Source organism: Xenopus laevis, chromosome 1S, assembly GCF_017654675.1.
Source record: "Xenopus laevis strain J_2021 chromosome 1S, Xenopus_laevis_v10.1, whole genome shotgun sequence".
Lineage (NCBI taxonomy): Eukaryota > Metazoa > Chordata > Amphibia > Anura > Pipidae > Xenopus > Xenopus laevis.
The window spans coordinates 157,952,770-157,964,802 of NC_054372.1; positions in this window are offsets into that span (position 1 = coordinate 157,952,770).

Sequence of the window (12,033 nt, forward strand, 5' to 3'; positions counted from 1 at the left end):
ATGTTGTGCTTATGACGTTATGTCTCTAAATATCAGATTATTAAATGTTCTGTATCTCACCATAACATTTAATATGTAAAATCAAGTATTCTGTAATATTTGCAACAGTTAGAGAACCTTTATGAGACTGAAAGTCTATATTCAGCCTTGGTCTGTAATAGAAAGTGCAGGGAACACAGCTGCTTTGCCATGTGTTTATCAGTGGTCTCACTGGTCACATGAAACTGCTGCAGTAACTCCGCAGTCAGTAAAGAAGTTGGAATCTTTACAGTCATCAAGGGTCTGTCCAGATTTGCATGAGAAGCAAAGCCAATCTGTTTGTTATCACTATTAACACCAAGAGACAGTAACACATGAAAGCTGCCCCACTTGTTTTAATTCTGATTCAGGATGCAAACCAAATGTGCCTTTTTCTCTTTTTATTGCCTCTACTTCTGACTAGCTTTCATCTTTTCCTCTCCTTTTTCAGGTAGTATTTCAGCATGGTAGATTCCTTTCACATGTTCAGAATGTTCTCTACATATAGGGAAATCCTGCTACATTGATGGTACATGGGATTATGTAGAAAAGAATAGAAAATAAATTTGATTAGCGAAGCCCACGGAGAACCCCAAAATCAGTGAAACACTACAGGATCTTTTGAGCAGTTTGGATGGGGGTCCTCTAGCATAAAATAAGATATAGTTCTATATGTGTCTATAGTCATATTTGTTCTCTGCAAAATATATTGGTGCACCAGGTAGGCTGCTGGCTGCTACAAACAAAGTAAGTGCAAGACAATACAATGACTATTTCTAGATTAAAAGGAACATGAATTGGATTAGAAATGAGGTGGGACACTATTTGTGGGTCGGAGATTATGAAAGAGGCAACTATAATGTAGGGGTAATACTACAACTTTGGAAAATGTTGGTGTGTAAGAATTTTGGTTCACAGTGTTAGGAATCTAAAACCTTTAAGTTTCATGTTTATTACAGTTGCTGGACAGCCTCTACGCCTTGTCTCAGTCTGAGGCCAGTGCATGGCATAGCTTGAATTAAAGGCTCCAGTCTCTTTTCACAAAATCTCAGAGACCCTAAGGGTTGTCCAGAGAGAGAGAGAGAATATTTAGACAGACGTTGCAGATGAGAGTTCAGAACAGATCAAGTCCATCTGCGTATTGCCTATTATTCCCATGAACATTCAAGGTCCTTTTAATCCTCAAGAATCTAGAAATGTAACAGATTTATGCTATAACACAATCAGAATGTGACTGGTCAAGATCCAATCTTATATAGAAGATGAGGAGTAGCCCTTCTAGTTTGCACTGCTACGGATGGAGATGGTGAGAACTGAGTAGTTATCATGCTGCTGTTTTTGTTTTTTGCCTAGTCGATTGTGTCAGTAGCCAATCATGAACTACAGCCACCACCTCCCAATTCTACTTTAGAGCTTGCTCCATCAGTATATTGCTGGATTAATAGGACTGCCCCGTAATATGTCTTCAACGCATAAACAATACCCCTTAGTGTTGGGAGAGTTTGTTATTGCAATTTGCGTGTTGACTCTTTTGATGCCTTTTTGATTCTCTATTTGCCTCAACCTGAGACATAATTAATATGAAGTTCTCCTTGCAAATGCACACTTCTTGCAGGTCAGGCACAATATATTAAGGATGTTACATAAATGTTTATATTTTATGCATTTCGAAGAGAATTTCGAAAGCTTGCATTGTTTACTTAAATTTGGCAGTTCATAAACAGCTGTGCATTACTAGAAAACAACTTATTTTTCTGAGCATTGCTTAACATCATATAGCTCTCAACCACTTGTAATAAAATGGAGTTGGTATTTGTATGCCTCCTTATTTTTGTGCCCTCTGTTCTCTTTTAGGGGGGCAGGCTTCAACATACATACTGTACATAATATATACTGTAAGTTTAGCTTTTGAACTAGGCTAGTTTGTAATGTATTTCTAATTATATGACAAGAAGTTGGAATGACAGACCCAACTGCATTGATGAGCTTGAAAAAATGATAATTTGTAAATGAGAATATAGTCCTTAATCTTCTGAGAAGCTTTATACCTAATACTGGGCCCCCAGTCCGATCCTGTATAAATATATGTATATACTGACTGAATGCTGATGCACACCAAGATTTTTTTTAAAAAAATAGCTTACTTTATTCGATCGACGTTTCGGTCCACATCTGGGACCTTTATCAAGATACAACTGATTACAAATGGGTAATGTTTTATAGACTCACCCACCAGTGACCCATCACCAAACCACACCCTTCTTTCAATTGGGTGTGTTAACCCACGTTTGCCCACAGTTTCAGTTGTCATGATACAATCAATTTAGGGAAATAACCTGTGAAGCAAAGATACAAAAAATTAACATCCTACTACTGAAACAATTGTAGCCAATGCAGTGAGTTAATGTAACAATATAAATGTAACAACATAAATAGTGGCCTATAGATATATAAATATTTAAAAGTCAATGGACACCAAAATGATACAAATCAAATACAATTTCAGAGACAGCATAGCCATTTATTACAACGATACACTAGAGGTTACCATAGTTTAACTATACATCCAAAAAAAGGTATAAAGGAACAATACTCGTTCAAACCTCTGGGTGCTACAGGATCAAGTGTTCTGATCCAGGATACCTCTCTTTGTAATAGCAAATAATCAATCACAGTCTCCTCCCCTGTTTGGTTCTGGTATTAAATCAATGCCAAATCTTAGTGGGAAGCCTATGTCCTTCTTTTAAAAAATGCTGTGGCAGAGTTAGATCAGATTTACCAGTTTCAAAAGCCTTTTTAATGGAAGATCTATGATTGGCCATTCTTTCTCGTAACGTATTTTTGGGTCTTACCCACATATGTTAACCCACATGAGCATGTTATAATATAAATTACATGCTTAGATGTACAAGATATACAATGTTTAATATTGATTATTTTAACTGAATGAGGATGTTTAAATGTATCACCAGACATCATAGATCTATAAGTAGTGCATCCAGCACACTTGTAGCAGCCTTTCCTTAATTTACTAAGAATACCACCTTTAGGTTCACAACACTGAACAGGATCAGTTTTCATTAGCAAATCTCTTAGACTGGGACTCCGTTTCTAACCCCACATCGGTTTTTGTACCAGAGATTTTGATAACTTCTTATCACTCTGTAAAGTTGGCCAGTCACTGTCTACAATGGCTTTATCTTTAGATGATCCTGTAGTATACCGTGATGTAACAATAAAGCGACTTTGTCCTTTCGAAGAGGACCAGCACAAATTTGTTTAATACATCACAGTGCCTCCAACGTTTTGGCCTGCATTGGGGCCCGGGGTATTATTGGGTTACAACATCACCCAGCAGTGCATTCTACAGCCTCATTGCCCTCACCATGAACAACTATTTGCACTTCTTCAACTGAAAGTTCTGTTCCTCGAATCTAAGAGGGGTGGAGTCTTGTTTTTTTTTGGGGCCCTTAGGCACTGCCTAAAGTTACACAGTATGTTATTCTCAAAACTCCCCAAATCCTTCTCAATTTAGGAAAACCCAAACAAACTACAGGTAAGGGACCTGTTATCCAGAATGATCGGGACCTGAGGCTTTCTGGATAGCAGATTTTTCTGTAGTTTGAATCTTCATACCATAAGTCTACTAAAAAATCATGAAAACATTAAATAAACCCAATAAGATGGGTTTGCTTCCAATAAGGATGAATTATATCTTAATTTTGATCAAGTACAAGGTACAAAATTGGATTATTTGATTATAATGGAGTCTATGGGAGACAGTCTTTGCGTAATTCTGGATTTCTAGATAATGGGTTGCCAGATATCTGTACCATTTAATGGTTACATAATTTATGCATAACCTTGCATTTATCAACACTGAACCTCATTTGCCAATCTGCTACCTAGTTTTCCAGTTTCTGCAAAGTGGTAGCATCCTGCATGGAATTATATAGTTTTGCTATTAAGTGTTTCAGATAAATACAGGACATTGTCTGTAATTAAACTAATAAAGAGTGAAATAATTGCTTATTTGTATTATGGTATTACTTCAGTAGGCATTACTTGGTATAAGTTGTTCTGCTGTCCCCAACATGCTTGTGTTTACACTAGAATATTTCAACTGAGCCCAATTTCAGTACAATGTATTACACTGTAACACTTACATTCGTAAAACTATTCTGACATGAGCAACTGTGGGACATGAGATTCCAGGGCAGCAATATAGAGAATGCTGGCTGTTGCTGTTCTGGATTGATTAATAACAGCAGGTACATGCAAAATCACAATTTTTCTGACTTTTTTTTGTTCTTACTGGACAACCCTGGTACCATCTGCCATATTGATCTTCAAGCACACCGGGATGGCAGAAGGCTTCATTTATTTGCTTAAAACATATTCATTTCACCTCTATTTTGTGTGTGTTCAGTGATTTAAGGAACATTTATTGGGAGGCAGCTTTGATATCCTTTAAGCAAATCACTTTTAATTCCATAAATTTTTTCTAGAGCTATCAATTACGCCCTATTTCAGTGAATACAGATAACAACGGTCTACTCCTTTCTCTGAACAGCTTAATTTCAACAATCTTTATTTACTTTTCATGGTCAGACTTGAGTTGTTTTGTCTACTTAATCCTTTCATTTAATAGTTTTACAGAAGAGCCAGCTGCACTGGGAACAGTATGTGCTATCACTCTCACAGCTGCCCAACTGCTTAACTAAGATCATTTAGTTCCATTAAAATATTCTCTTTGTGAGATCAATGACTTATATTTTTAAAAACATTTCTGCTTTACTAAATTTAGAAGCGTACCATTGATATTAACATGCCATGACCTTGGTCTTTCAGCGAACCTGCCATGTCACCAGCACCAGCATAACATGAACCTATCTAATCTGTGTTACAATAAGCAGCTTTAATGAGATAAATGATTGGTAGTGCCAAAGTGTTGGGTGTTATAAACAGTGCTACTAAAAATGTGGGTGCTACATGTCCCATTGCCCAAACCAAATATGACTTAAGGAAATCATCACCCCTTGTGGGAAGGATATTATTTATTGCCCCTGCCATAGCCCTTTTACATTGGTTAGTCTGCCTTAAAGCACTTCTTTCTATAATTACTCCTTAATCTCTTTCATCTCTGTGTCAAGTGATCCTCTGGCATTTATATTTTCACACGGTGCTGTCAAATGATTATATATCACTTTGGCATTCCACAAGGCGACAGGGGAATTTAAAGGCACTTTCACTGGTACATTCTTCTGTCTAGTTATCAAGGGTAGATAGTCCAGGCTCTGTGGTAAGTGGGTCCCAGTGAACGCATTACACAAGTCCAGCAGTTTAGGCTCACTAGCTTGAATTTGTGTTACAGGACAAAAAATATAGTAGGACAACTGAACATATAAGTTTTATTTAAAAATAATTCATTTTGAGGGGTTTTTAAATTGTATGTATTGAATGATTATTGCTGGTCAACATTTTGCACTGTTAGACTGGAATCCCTAGAAAGGGCTATTATCTTCAGTACATTAGATAAAGAGTGTCTCACTAAATGGATGGAACAATTTTTACTAACACCAGTTACTTAAGTACGGCTGTTATGGTAAATTCCCATAATATGATAAAAAGTAATTACAATCATGTGAAAAAGTCTGGGAACCCCTCTCAGCCTGCATAATAATTTACTCCAATTTTTAACAAAAAAGATAACAGTGGTATGTCTTTGATTTCCCAGGAACATCTGAATACTGGGGTGTTTTCTGAACAAAGATTTTTAGTGAAGCAGTATTCAGTTGTATGAAATTAAATCAAATGTGAAAAACTGGCTGTGCAAATTTTGCCAATTTGAATGCATGTAACTGCTCAATACTAATTACTGGCTACACCAAATTGGTTGGATTAGCTTGTTAAGCCTTGAACTTCATAGGCAGGTGTGTCCAATCATGAGAAAAGGTATTTAAGGTGGCCAATTGCAAGTTGTACTTCTGTTTGACTCTCCTCTGAAGAGTGACAGCATGGGATCCTCAAAGCAACTCTCAGAAGATCTGAAAACAAAGATTGATCAGTATCATGGTTTAGGAGAAGGCTACAAAAAGCTATCTCAGAGGTTTAAACTGTCAGTTTCAACTGTAAGGAATGTAATCAGGAAATGGAAGGCCACAGGCACAGTTGCTTTGAAACCCAGGTCTGGTAGGCCAAGAAAAATACAGGAGCGGAAAATGCGGAGGATGTGAGAATGGTTACAGACAACCCAAAGATCACCTCCAAAGACCTGCAAGAACATCTTGCTGCAGATGGTGTATCTGTACATCATTCTACAATTCAGCGCAATCTGCACAAAGAACATCTGTATGGCAGGGTGATGAAAAAAAAGCCTATTCTGCGCTCACGCCACAAACAGAGTCGCTTGTCGTATGCAAAAGCTCATTTAGACAAGCCACAGTCATTTTGGAACAAAGTGCTTTGGACTGGTGAGACAAAAATTTTGTTAATTGGTCATAACAAAAAGCACTTTGCATGGCAGAAGAAGAACACCACATTCCAAGAAAAACACCTGCTACCTACTGCTACCTACAGGCCCGTAAAGGCGGCAGGGCTGTTATGTAAATGGGTAAGACAGGCAGAGATTTAGTGAGTAGAGGGGTTAGATAGGCTTGGGGGGGTGGAGGTTGAGTGGGGACAGAGGATTAGGGTGGATCACAGGCAGGGGGAGGAACAATTAAGGAATTACACATTTATTAGCAAGGACATTACTGTTAAATTTTTAATGCTGGCCCTGGCCTTAGATGTCATTTTACTGGCTAGACCAGTGAAATACCAGCCATGTGCCCACCCTATTCTTGTATAGTATGGACGGAAATACCGCCATCCAGAATCCAGACACTCATCAAAGGCTATAGGAGGTGTCTAGAGGCTGTTACATTTGCAAAAGGAGGCTCAACTAAGTATTGATGTAATTTCTCTGTTGGGGTGCCCAAATTTATGCACCTGTCTGATTTTGTTATGATGCATTTTTTCTTTTAATCCAATAAACTTTATGTCTCTGCTGAAATACTAGAGGGCACAAGTGCAAGAACACATAAGGGGCAGCAAATACAAATGGTTTTGCATATAACACTCATGCTTGAGTTCGTCTATGAGACTACATGCAAGAAATAAGCAAATATGAGCCATGTGAACACCCCACCCCAAATAACAGAAATAATGTTTGTATTCATTTCTAAAAATTGCTAGACGGTAAATGCAGCATTTATACTTTAACATACTCCAGACTCTCTCTACAAACTGGCAAACAGGGAATTCCTTTTTTTTAATAACAGGAATAGGAGATAAAATGGAAAACTTGTATAGGAGACTCATATTCATGCATCATGCAGAAGATATAAACATGCATACCTTCTACTATGAGAAACACATTGAACACTTTAAAAACCAATACAAAAATTGTTTACTGTAATGGAGACTGAGATGGAAGTTCCATTATCCGCCCTGCTGAGTCAAACAAGACTGTCAGCACCTTGCTCTCCCCTCCCAGCTCTTCTGTCTACCCCTGTGAGTGCCCCGCACATGTGGAACACATACTTGTTTAAGGGCACATGGACAGCCAAGCACATGTTAGATACATGCAGGGGATGGCAGGATGGAAATCAGTTTAAAGGAACAGTTCAGTGTAAAAATAAAACTGGGTAAATAGATAGGCTGTACAAAATAAAAAATGTTTCTAAAATAGTTAGTTAGCCAAAAATGTAATGTAAAAAGGCTGGAGTGACTGGATGTCTAACATAACAGAACAGAAACCAACTTCCAGCTTTCAGCTCTCTAACTCTGAGTTAGTCAGTGGGGGTCATTTATCAACACTGGGCAAATTTGCCCATGGGCAGTAACCCATGGCGACCAATCAGATTGCTGCATTCATTGTTCTACTTGCAGCTGGCTTTTAAAAAGCTAATCACTGATTGGTTGCTACAGGTAACTGCCCATGGGGCAAATTTGCCCAGTGTTGATAAATGAGCCCCACTGACTTGAAGGGGGGCCACATGGGACATAATTGTTCAGTGAGTTTGCAATTGATCCTCAGCATTCAGCTCAGATTCAAAAGCAACAGTTATTACCCATGTGCCCCCCCTCAAGTCACTGATTGGTTACTGCCTGGTTACCAAAGCAGGAAGTAGTGTTCTGTTCTGTTATGTTAGACATCCAGTCACTCCAGCCTTTATACATTACATTTTTGCCTAACTAACTATATTAGAATTTTTTTTTATTTTGTACAGCCTGTTTTTATTTTTACACTGAATTCCTTTAACCTTTCCACTTCAAGTGGGTTTAAGTTTTACCCTTCCTCTCCAGCCATATAACCATCAGGGGCGGGGCAGAGAGGAGGCGGAGTTGGGATGTAACTGGGATTGATCAGTCCCATAAAGGTGACAGGGCTGTGATGTAAGTGGGTGAGGCAGGCAGAGATTTAGTGAGTAGAGGGGGTTACATAGACTTGGGGGAATGAAGGTTGAGTGGGGACAGAGGATTAGGGCGGATCACAGGCAGGGGGAGGAACAATTAAGGAATTACACATTTATTGGCAAGGACATTACTGTTACATTTTTAATGCTGGCCCTGGCCTTGGATATCATTTTACTGGCTAGACCAGTGAAATACCAGCCATGTGCCCACCCTATTCTTGTATAGTATATAGTTATACAGATAATATAGCCCTCGTCTCTGCCCTTTTGTTAGAGGCATTTGTGCTTAGATTTTGAATACTTTTTTGCTGTCTTAGATATCACTGAAACTAAATCCATCCATTGAAGAACGTTATCCCCTTTTCATCCCAGAAACATAAGGACCACTGCTTTATGTGTTATACAAGTGTATGTTGCCTTTAAAGAGATTTGTATATATATGTATATTTTTATTTATATAGCTCTCCCTCAGGGCAAAGCACTGTACAGCAAAACAATAAATTTGTAGTAACAAACAAGGGGTCACTGCAATAATAAGTAACAATAAGTACATTATTACAAATACAATTTACATAAATATAAAATATAATTATAATACCGGTTAAGTGCTCAGTGTCAAGGAGACAAAAAGAAGGAGGTCCCTGTCCCATAGGGCTTACAGTCTAAATGGGAGGGTAACTTACAGACACAATTTGGAGTGCCATACAATACAATAGCACAAAACAAAGCTCTAAAGTTTATAAACTGCTTGTTGTTAAGGTCAAAACAATGGGGCTTATTTATCAACACTGGGCAAATTTCCCCATGGGCAGTTACCTATAGCAACCAATCAGTGATTAGCTTTTTAAAGCCAGCTGCAAGTAGAACAATGAATGCAGCAATTTGATTAGTTGCCATGGGTTACTGCCCATGGGCAAATCTGCCCAGTGTTGATAAATGACCCCCAAGCTGTGTGTCCCTAGTCTAAATTACCTGTAGTCCTTCATGTAGTGCTTTATTACAAGTCATATGTACAGAGTTACTTATATGTTATTTTATTCTTTAGATTGAGGGTATTTTTATTAAAAAGCTCTGCGGATCTCATTAACTTTGCAGGAATCCTTAAATGGCTGCCATTTTCTTATTCCCACCGCCATCCCTCTGTTCACCCATATTTCTCAGTGTCTACATGTACAAATACTTCTTGTAGTTCTTTGGTGACCGGTATTATTAACTCTGGTGCACCCTCAATTCCCAGAGCCTGGTTGAAAACATCAGCAAGCCCTCTAGCTGGGCCCCTTCATAGTCGTCATGGCATCCAAAAAAGTTAAAAGAAGCAATTGAAATATTTAGCTGTTGTGTTGTTATGTACTATACTGTACTGTGCAATTGTTATGGCGAGGCTAGCAAGCATGTTTCTTGGCTGCCCTCTACTGGACAGAAATGATTAGTTCCATTTCTTGCTGAAACTGTGAGAGGGACGTTTTTTTTTTACTAGTATGTGACATTGGGTAATCATAAACAGAAAATTGTCATTTTAATAAATAAGGGCCCTCCCCTGGGATCTATGATTCACTGTGCACACAAACAAATCATACATGTTAGATCACGTGAGCCAATTAACAGACAATGTTCGGTCTTCTGCTCCCACACTCCTTTCTGTTACAGTTAGCGTTGCAGTATTTCTGGTCAGGTGATCTCCGAGGCAGCACAGAGAATATCATAAAACGGGGGCTCAAGGAAAAAGGTGTAAAAGGGCAATTTGTTAAAAAACTGTTTATATTCCAGTTTGGTAAAATTCTTGAATATATCACTTAATATGATGTAAACTATCTGTTGCTTAAGTGTTTATTTTGAGGGTATAATTTTCCTTTAATATATTACTGATTGACTGACCTACAATATGCTCCAAACAAGACCTCAAATGAGTAAAAGTGATGACCACATAAGGAGGGGAAATGTAAATGGGGATATTATTGAAAAGAGAGGTAATAAATGGAAATGAGCTGTGCATTAATGGAGCATATGGAATGGGAGAGCACTGGGAATAGATATAAAATAAACAAACCTATCATAAGAAGGAAATTAGAATAAAGGACATGTAAAAAAAGACGTATAAAATCATACATAGAAAATACATACCAGACAGCAGAGCTTACCATCTAAAATGGAGAGGGATGTTGGATACTATGAGAAAAGGAATATATGGTGTTTTTCTACAAACTTCTGTTGATGGTGATTTTTAACAATGATGGAAAAACAGATAAAAATTATAGGGTATTCTTAAAGAAGAGTTGGTTCACTTAAAGGAGAACTAAACCCTAAAATAAACGTGGCTAAAATGCCATATTTTATATACTGAACTTACTGCCCCAGCCTAAAGTTTCAGCTTGTCAATAGCAGCAATGATCCAGGACTTCACACTTGCTACAGGGGGGTCACCATCTTGGAAAGTATCTGTGACACTCACATGCTCAGTGGGCTCTGAGCAGCTGTTGAGAAGCTAAGCTTAGGGGTTGTCACAAATTATCAAGCGGAAAATGAGGTTGGCCTGTAATATAAGATGATGCTACAGGGCTGAGTATTAAATTCTGATGCTAATTGCACTGGTTTATGTGCTGCCATGTAGTAATTATCTGTATTAATTACTAATCAGCCTTATATTGTGACATTTATATTCAATGTGTACTGTATATTGTGAGCGGGACACTAAGCTCAGTAAGTGACAGCAGCACAGAGCATGTGCAGGGAATCAGCAGAAAAGAAGTTGGGAAGCTACAGGGGCATCTTTGGAGACACAGGTCTTTACTGCTAAAGGGCTGTGGTTGCCTTGGACTGATACAGAAACCCGCAACATAATGTACAACATTTCTAGCTACTTTTTTAGTTAAGCTTAAGTTCTCCTTTAAAGGCAGATAAATTGTGTGAGCCTATAACTAATTAGGTAAGAGGCCTATGGATCTTTGAGTGAGGAGAATAAAAGTGTGTGAGTTCAGAGGCGGTCCTTAAAGGGATTCTGTCATGATTTTTATGGTGTAGTTTTTTTTCTACACTGTTTACACTGCAAATAATTCACTCTACCATAAAAAATTCCTAACCCAACCAGTATATTTGTTGTAATATTGGTGTGTTTTCAGCCATCTCAGGTCATTTTGCCTGGTCATGTGCTTTCAGAAAGAGCCAGCACTTCAGGATGGAACTGCTTTGAGGCAGGTTATTGTTTCTCCAACTTAATGTAACTGAAGGAGTCGCAGTGGGACATGGATTTTTAATACTGAGTGCTGTTCTTATTTCTATCAGGGTGTCGTTTTTTTTCCGCCAGGCATGGATTTGTGGCGAAATTCCGCATTTCGTCATTTGCAAATTTTTTCTCGAAACTGTCGCCAAAACAAAAAAGCTGCCATAAGAGAAACTCCCATTGGCTTCAATATATTTGAACAAAAAAGTTGCAGAGACAAAAAATTTGCAGAGACTAAATTGTCACTGAGACAAAATAGTCTCCACAAGAAAACGCCCATTGACTTTAATGCATTTGGAGTGAGAAAAAATGGTTGCATGAATATTTCACCATTTTGGG